Source organism: Paramormyrops kingsleyae, chromosome 13, assembly GCF_048594095.1.
Source record: "Paramormyrops kingsleyae isolate MSU_618 chromosome 13, PKINGS_0.4, whole genome shotgun sequence".
In the NCBI taxonomy this organism is placed as follows: Eukaryota; Metazoa; Chordata; class Actinopteri; order Osteoglossiformes; family Mormyridae; genus Paramormyrops; species Paramormyrops kingsleyae.
The window spans coordinates 13,369,782-13,379,858 of NC_132809.1; positions in this window are offsets into that span (position 1 = coordinate 13,369,782).

A 10,077-nucleotide genomic window follows, 5' to 3' on the forward strand; every position below is an offset into this window, starting at 1 on the left:
GCCCTCCCTCTAGACTAAATTACAAATTGACACACAGCAAAGGCGGCGGCCGCACTTTTAATCTGTTTGTTTGCAGGATTTGTGCAGGTTTCCGTCCTACCGATTTTGAGGTGAGGAACACAAAAAAAGGAGAGAAAAAATAGCAAGAGTGTTCTCTCTCGTGTTCACCAAGCAGAGGGTAATTAGCTCATTCCAGATTGGATGTAAGATTAATTAGTTCCATCGGATCATGTAGAACAGCAAGAAGTAATTTATCCTTCTGATTTGTCCCAGTCACAGTTTGACACGTGGAGAAATTCCAAGACTATCAACCAAAAAATAATTAGGGTACAGTAAATACTGTACAAGTAAATGAGAACTTATTTATCCTTAAAATGGTATGGAGGAGATATGTTTTATTCACTCATCCACAGGTTACTTGCCATAAATAAAAATACATTATAACACATAACGTCATAACTGACCACACAACAGGACACTGCTGACTTTAGACAGCTCTCACACTCAGGCATCTCGCCCCAGATTGTGCCGTTTGCTTCCAGGTTGGGTGCCAGTCCATGTAAAAGTGACTGTGCTTCCGAGAGTGAGGCCGGCCCTATACTTGACCTCATTAAAAAGCACATTTGAGCATCAAACTCTTGGCACCATATTGGAATTTGATAATGACTGTAGGGACTGTGCCGCATCTAATCAGGTAGACAGAGAGAGAGAAGATGCCTAGGCAGGGAAAGCAATTAATGAACATCCACAAAACACTGCAAACGAATAAGAGGTGAATTATATGAGATGGAAAATAAATATATGTCTATGTGCACAAGTGCATTGGGAGGACAAAATAACAGACAAAATAACATAGAAAAAAGAGCTAATTGAAGAAGAAGGGCCTTCAGAACAGCTTCGCTCATGGGAGTTTTACTTACACAAAAATGTTTTGAGGACAGAATGAGAAATGACTGGTTCAGAGAGATAACCAATCAGATCTTGGTCAGATGTCAGACCAAGCAATCAGATTTCTTGGTCCCACCTCCTCTAGTTGATTGGACTTGCTTCCTCTACAATCTGATTGGTTATCTCTCTGAACCAATCATTATTGGTTCTGCCCTCAGAACATTTCTGTGTAAGTAAAACTCTCATGAGCAACAGCTTCAGTCCCTCTTTGCTGGACTGTGTGTAGTTTGAATATTTGACAATTATTCAAGATGAAAAGCCTCCATTTCTCTGAGGGATGAAGGAGGTGGAAATCTGCTTCACACTCTGTGGTGCAGAACTTTCCATTAAGGTTAAATGACGTGTAGGTTATTGAAGAGTCCATAGAAGGTGTTTGACATCATTTTGATGTTCATGAAATATTTGTATATGAATTTCTATGGGGATGTAATCATCATGAAACCTGGGAACATCACGAGGGAACAGTGTTTACACCTCAGGCTATAAAATGCCTATTACCTGGCCGTTATCTGACGACGTACACCTTCAGATACCTTGCCTACAGCGAGACAGCTACCTCAAGACTGCTACCTGAGATGGCTAGCCAAGACAACTAGCACAAGACATCAACTGCAAGACTACCACAAGCTGGCTACCGCAACATGGTTTCCTTGAGACGGTGACCCAAAATGGTGACCGTGCAAATTTTCAGTGTCAGTATCCATGTGATACATTATACTGTAGAAAGGCTCACTGCAGTATGTGATATCTCACTTTATTTCCAATATGAAACTAAGATGCCAGTGAATAATTTTGTATTTGTTATGGTTAATTGTGTTATACAGGTTTCATGGGTTGTATCCAGAGGCATGGTGGTCTTGTGCTAGCAACCGAAGGCACCGTCCAGTCTGAATGCCCATGTAACTACATGCAAACTAATACATATTTTGTTTAGCCCTTTCATTTGTAGCAAGATAAGTCATACTAATGTATGTTTGGATGTTTTATTTGTTTTCTGTCAGAGCCACTACCGTATTTCTCAGCTGTAATTAAGCATTGTGAATTTTAAGAAATTACAAGGAAACTTGCGAATCCCACCTTCTATTTTTTATTTGAGAGTTACTGTTGTGTAGTTACTTAGTTCTTATAACTAGGCTTTACTTTTAATCATTTTTCTGTCCAGAGATCACAGTTACAATAAAGAACCCAATGGTTATCATTGGCTCTGCTATTGGCTTTCAAATACTTACTTGGATGCCAAGTATGAGAGCTTTTACAGTATATATAATAGGGCTGAAATCAGTAGCCGTGTTTGTAATAGTGATTTAGTTAAAACTCTTCCCTAGATTTGCATGCACTCAGCTGGTATACATGTACATACATGTTTGCGGCCTTGTCTCTGGACCCCTCAGATATGCCATTCACCTCATTCACCTCATTCACCTCATTCACCTTTCAGCACCATGGACAGCTGCCAAACGCTCAGTATGCCAAGGTGATAGCATGCAGGGACAGGCTCACACCCCTAGCAGGGCAGCTGTGAGGTCCTGGGGGGGGGCAGCTGAGGAGATTAGGAAGTCTGAGGGAACAACGAGACAGTGGGCCCAGAAGGATGATCAGGCACCTGCCACCCCCCACCACAAAACTGCAATGCTAACTTCTCTGTAGCATTTCTCATAGAGCCTAAAATCTCATATATGCTGTGACACCGGCAACAGCGCCCCCTACCTGCCGGGAATCACCCAAGCCCGGCACACCGTCAAGCTATATACATTTCAGTACCAGAAAAAGGGTAACAACAATGTCACATACTTTTGTTTAGATGAATTAACTGCTTATTTAAAGCAACATTTCATTCTGGAGGCTAAGAGGAGTTAATGCTTTTAAAGCACTTCAGAAAATACATGGGTCTTTTGTTCATCAAGCGAACATTTCCTACAACATACTACCATTTCTATCCGTGCTTTCATTCTCTGTAACCAGCAGGGCAACAAGCAGAAGGACATGATCACACACAAGTATATATGCAGAAATTGTACTACATGCGGAATCAACAGACACTTACCCCCATATTGTATTTTGCATTTGAATCCCATAGAGAAGGTGTTGCTGATCACATTAAACAGCAGGTTCCGTCCAATTCCTTTATAATGCTCAGCAACCCATTTTGAAATACATAAAACTGCCTGATTGAATGTATGGAACAGGATATTTGAAAAGAACAATTTATTGTATATACACCATACAGTTTACCTAATATATGTTCCGAAAACCCTCTATGCAGTTTTGCCCAAAGGGACCATGCCCTGTCTCTCCTTAATATTAGACACACAGCCTGCATATCCAGTGATTAGACTAGTGTCTCCTAATCCAGTCCTCGGGGACCCACAGTCGGTCTATGTTTTTGCTCCCTCCCAGCTCCCAGTAGACTCCCTACTGTGGTAGGGAGCTCGGAGGGAGCAAAAACATGGACCGACTGTGGACCGGATTTGGAAAAACTCTGTGAACTCTGGGAAGTTGCACCATTGTGAGTCTCCCAATTGCTGAACTGTTCAATTGCTGTGGTTTTGGACCCCGTATGCTGAACGTGATTTGGACCTGGTATATGTATTGCCTTGGATTGACTTCTGGGCTTGGCTTGAGCTTTGATGATGATTCTGGGATTATGTTTTAGTGCTGGTTGTGAATCATTGTGAATCATTAAACCTGCTTGCTCTGCACTTGGCTCTCTAAATATAGATGTATACTACAATAAATATGAGAAAAGTAAAAAGTGTATTTTTACAACAAAACTAAATTACTTCCTGAAGTACTTTGCAATGAAATGTTGCGATTATCTTTTTTAAAAGAAAAATTCCAAAAGCTTCTAGCATTAAATTGAGCACATTGCTGATTTATTATGCATGTAAATTGAATCCTGTGGTTTAAGTGTATTGTCAGCTTTTGATTTGTGGAAAGGCCAGATTTCTTGTTGTTAACTGATACCACTGGGTGTCGTCTACTTCGGATGCGTGTGCATGAATCTGCAAATACCTGGCAGGCATTCTTCAGCCAAACCCTCTGATCTGTCTCTCGGAGACATGAGGCGGGTTCAATTCTTCCACACTTCCACGTGGGCTACCGCCAAAATGTCACAAACAATAATCGCTTTACTTCGCCCAGTTCAATTGACCATTCTAAGAGGGCAAGGTGTTTAAAGCTGTTAGTCCCACAGAAGAATTAGCAGAATTTCACCCTGTCCTTCACGCGTGTGTGATAGGACGCCCTGCCGAAAAAGATGATTTGACTTGCAATTTGAACCTTGCGGATTCACACTCTTCCAGAAGCACAAGACAGTGCAGCAAACTTGCCATTCGGCAGACGATGTGTTGTGATCTTTTCAAAATTCTACGACATGTTTTGAATGTTACTGTCAGTCTGGGAGGGTGTTTGTCCTCGGTATCAACATCAGCCGGCAGACTTTCTTGGACTGATGAAGGTTGCAGGACATATTCTGATAAAGACGAGCAGGTAAAGGGAGCAGATTGTCATGCATCACCAATAGCAATAAATGGTGCTGGATTCTGAGCTTTGTGTCTCTGTGGACTGGATTGTAAGACGTACTGATTAGAGGAGGGCAGTTGAAATAACTGCATCTAATTAAGCGTGCCATGACTGCATATCGCCTTAATAATTATACTCCCTTGGCTAATTAATTCTTTTAGAGACCCTAAGAAAGAGGGTTTTGCCTCACACATATCAAAACTTCTTAGGTTAGTACACCAAAATCTGGTTTTCACAATTATTTTTGCATCCTGTTCACACACTGCCCTCACTGTTCCTCTGTGTTGTGTAATTCAAAATCTGCTATCTGGAATACACAATGTTTTTTGTTTTTATTTCGGTTTCATCTGGCATCAGTTGTATGTAAAGGGTAACTGGCATCTGTAAACAACGCGTGGGTACACAACACAAGTTTAACAATGGGAAGCCATCCAAGTTAGCTACATCAATCCAATTAATCTATCCAAAAAAAACAAGAATAAATAAAAATAAAATCTAGATTGACCCTTTGGGGCAAAAGTTACCTTTGACTCCGCCAGTAAAAAGAGAATACAGAGATAAATATGTTGAGCTCAGGTGGGCAGCTTTAGAGCATGTCCTGACTGCTGGTCAGTGGCTCATGTGACCGTTAGCTCATGTGACCGCTAGCTCATGTGACCGCTAGCTCATATGACCACTTGCTCATGTGACCACTAGATCATGTAACCGCTAGCTCATGTGACCGTTAGCTCATGTGACCACTAGCTCATATGACTGTGAGCTCATGTGACTGTTAGCTCGTGTGACTGTTAGCTCATGTGACTGTTAGCTCATGTGACTGTGAGCTCATATGACTGTGAGCTCATGTAACTGTTAGCTCATGTGACTGTTAGTTCATGTGACTGCTAGCTCATGTGACCACTTGCTCATGTGACCACTAGAGCATGTAACCGCTGGCTCATTTGACCGCTAGCTTAGCATTACCCCCTTTTCATAAGTCTACCTTTCAGCCTGAAACAGTCCCTAGCAGCGTCCATCCCACCGACCCTGCATATGGACTGTCTGCTTAGGTAGCACTTCTGCAGCAATGGAGGCCTCTCCCAAATACCCCTTAAGAAGTTTACCTGATGGCAGCCCAGCTGGATGTCTCTGCAGTTCACAGCGGGTGTAAACATTCAACACCCCGGTCAAACGGACCATGCAAGGTACAAACAGGCACTGTTGGATCCTCCATGGCAAATGTCAGATGCTTCAAAGAGGTTACTCTCCCCAGAGGAAAAAAAGCCATACATTTGCAAATTCATTAAACAAATTCCATTCAAAAGACTCATATTATACATTTTTTTTCTCTAATAACTTATTTAAAAGTGCACTGCTGTCTTGGGGGTCACCTGCCAGTCAGGAAAAGGTCTTATAGTTGACTTTCAAATTTGGTTGAAACGCTGCAAGGTGCTGAGATGAGGCTAAATGCCAGTTTGCTTGCACTCACAAAAATTAGGGTAAAACTTTTATTCTGGTTTTATTAAAGTAGAATAACGTGGCTGCTGTTAGTGTGTTCGCTGTGGGCCTGGAATCGGAGGAAGAGACTGAAACCGATGGGGCAGCTAAAGATGGGGATCCCAGAACAGAAATATGGAATGCAAGTTGGGGGATTTAAGCAGGTTTTCAAGAAATGCTTCACTTTTTTTTCTTGCATGCACACTTTTGATTATAGCCTTTGTTAAATTGCTTTGGATAGTGAGTGTGCCCTTTAAACTAGCTGAGAGCTGAGTTTCCGTGGGATAAGGGGGCTTTTAAGGGTTTTTGAGGGGGTGCAGAATATGATGGCTCTGGAGAGCTCCCAGGACTTATGGCATCCAAGTGGATAAGAAGTGTCGCTAAATAAGTAAATATATGATGTTAACTAGCTGCACTGTCATATTTACGTTATACATCCTAAGATGACATGTCATTTAATGTGTGGCCATATAAACAGAGTTTGCATTCACCTGGCACCGAGGAAAAAGCGGAAGTGGCCTCAGACAGTCGCATGTTTATGACATCACGCTGAGTAAATCATACATGCATTACAGCGATGAAAACAGTACATGCCTTATGTAGCATTCAATCAGAAGCAGAAACGTACTGTAAAGGAAAAGACCTTGTGTCACGTCCTGCCCGCCCTGACCACCTGACCTGCCTGTCTCCTCCCTCACGTGGTCCTGATGGGCTACACCTGATGCTTGTTGTGCCTTGTTAGTCCATGTAAGTACCTGTTTGCCTCAGTGTCGCTAGTTCGGTCATTAACGTCGTCAGCCGTGTTCCTCCTATTGGTAGTCTTCTTGTTTTAATCCGTTGCAGTCCTGTTTCTTTCCAGTCTCTCTTAGTTTCATTTTATTTAAATAAAACCCCGTTTTGGTTCATCAAAAACGCCTCCCTCCGAGTCCTTCATCCCTCGTACTGTGACAGCTTACAGCCCAAGTAAGAGCTATAATAAGAGTGCACACATTAATCCTGAGCTACTGTCCTTGTCCGAAAACAGATATCTGTCATTTGTTCTTTTCCACAAGCAAATATGTCTGTAATTTACATAATATCGTATCATAAAAATCAGCAGGCATTCAAAAAGGCAAACATACAGAACAAAAACACATAAAAGACATTAAAAAACACATCATCACATCAGTCTATAGATCTGTGGGTTCATTAGTTGTTATGGTAATAGCTTAAACAATTATCTTTGCAGGCTTGAAATAAAACATAGGCACTAGCTTCAGTAATGACAGGAGGAAGTAAATAGTGCGAATTGGCATCCAAGTGAATGAAACAGAATGCCTCAAACACATTTGGTTAGTTATACTCATTTATATAGTTTTTGATCAAATCAAACATCTGCCTTTCGATTTGGCTTCTAGTGTGGCAGGTTTTCCTACTTTCGGCTTTCCAAAATCAAATAATCCAGCCGAGCATTCAGAAATCACCATTTCGCCCTTAGCTTTTAGCCTTAATTGGTGCTACATTTTCTGTTATTCCTCCCTAAGTGCCATGGGTCGGTGTGAATGCTAATTACACTAATGTGCGCCAGTCTATCTTCTGCATTGCGTGTTTTTTATTTATTCTAATACTGTCAATCAGCCCCAGCACAGGTCTGATTTCCTAGCTGTCGCCTTTTTATCAGAACTGCTTGGAGAACAAAAGGTCAATCAAATCAGACACTAGGGACATGTGTGCCATGCCAGGACAAAGGCCGTGTCACTGCAAACGAGGACCACAGACATGTCTGTGCTCATGGACCACGCTCGCCCACAGATTAGGATGCACGCCTCGCAGACTGGGCACGTCAAAGTCAATCCCTCCCAGAATCTTCCCCTGGATTATACAAGTCCACAGCAGCGCAATCACATTTACCCTTCTAAGGGATTTCCTCACCACTGGGGTCCACACCAGCTGGTGAGCTAAACCTACACCTAACCCTAAACCTAACCCTCACATGCCTGCAATATTCACGTTTTGATTCATTTCTTTAATTTCTTGGCATTTCAACAGCCAGGAAGGTGATCACCCTGCTATCATTGCTACCACATTGCTACCACATCAGGCTTTTAGGGTCAATTAATATTTCATTAGCTATTTTTACATATTTTTGTCGTATTTCATTGCCTTGTCAATGTCACAGTCTGGCACAAAGTGCATCTCTTATTTCCAGCAAAGGAAATCAACTCTAAAAAAAAACACTGGAAATATAAACATGTGATTACATACAAAATTGCACAGGGTCACTACATGTAACACACACACACACCCACTGCACAAACATATTATTTTCTCATACCATGTGCCAGTTGTATAGTGGTTATGTAAATGTCAATGGAGACAGCTTAATGGGGAATGAACAATGCCCCCAGTGTATAAGTACCAGTGCCCACCCCCCCCCCCCCCCCCCCAATAGCCAGCCCCCATACTGTGCCCCCAACTCACCTAAGCACTGGTTGAAAACCCCACAGCAAGATCTTCAGAGAGTTCTTGCATGGGTAGGGACAGAGAGCCTGGAGGGGGGTGGGTGAACGAGATGGCGGGAGAGCTACTTGGTGGGGGGAGGAGGGGGGGCACTGTGTGTCACCGCCGGCTCCCACATTCCCCCCCAGATCTCTGGCAGCCCAGGGCGTCTGGATGCCTGTTATCAGCTGCTGTCCATTTAACAAACACATTTATCTCTGTTATCTAGCGCTGCTCTTTTTGTGCATATCCCGCCCCTTTTTAAGCTGAAACCTGGCCTGACCAAAACCACTTGTCATCCTACTTAGTCCCACTGGGATGTCAGAACCCTCCCAGGCTATTTGCAGGAAGAGAAAAATGATGGAAGATTTAAGGGATCTAAAGGGATATTCCCTTTGGTAAAATCCTCTCTTCTCCCTTTCCTCGGGATGAAACTCTTTTCAGCCGTTTCCAAGGCTGTTCGTAGCGGGGGGCTCCCTTCGCTGGGAGCAACGCCGGAGAGGTAAGCCGTACCGGACAGGAGCCGGCTCTGCTCTGGACCAGGACACTGCTGTTAGATTAAGGCTGCAGCCCAAAGGCTGAGGCTGGGCTTGCTATCTTCACAGGAAAAAAAAATTGTCAGGAAGGCTTATCGGCCCTGCTTCAGCACGGAAAGGTGGCAGAGTCGCAGGAGGTGAGCAAAATGCGGAGGGATAACGGACAGGCAACTGTAAAGCCACCTCTGGCATCTCCACTCAGCTTTGGCTCCTCATCCTGTGGAGACAGATCCTGTGAACCAGGGCACCTAAAGAGGGGCCTCTCAACATGTAAGGAGGAACCAGAATAGATGCACCTGGCTGGTGGATACTCTCCTCTGAATGGCCCTCGTCTGACAAAAGAGGCAAATTCAGCAAACAAATCAGCTCTTATTTTCTTTTATAACAACATTTCTTCCTCTCAAAAACTTCCTTTACTGTTTTATCTTACAGGGCAAATCCAGGAAAGAGGGTTCGTTGGTGAGTGTGCGTATGAGAGAAAATGTTTTTGGCTCCTATAAACAGTAAACAGGTTAAGTATTAAACTGCTGATATACAAAATAGTGAACAAAAGTTTTGTTGTTTTGTCTCTATTTAAGCAGTATGTGTTTATGGCCAACAGATTAATTCACATTTTATATAAGTAAACACACACAGACATATTTTAAAAATACACACAGAGGGAGTGTATGCCTGTAAGCGCTACTTTTTCTTAGTTTTCTTGGGTTTTCTAACCTTTTCTTAATGAGATGCACTATGGTACATTTGCTGAATTAAGTATAATTTTGTGTTTTGAAAGATTCTATTCACTATGCGTAATCCTCCTCTCACCCCAGAATATTCTAGAGCAAACTGCTGGAGGACCTACAGTATGTGTCCCTTCAGTGAAACGCGGGTCTGCTTCACATTGAAAGCACTTCCTTTGATGTGTGTGCCCCCCCCATGACCCCGCCCAGCGGCCTGTCAATCAAGCCAGAATTCCATCGAAAAGGAGATTACATTTAACTAAATTTAATTTGAACTCATGTTATTAAGCACCCACCCTCAAAAAAATGCAAAAAAATTAAATAAAATTAATCCCGTTTTTAGTCGACACTATGAATTCATAGGATAAGTGGAAAAACAACCAAGGGGTGAA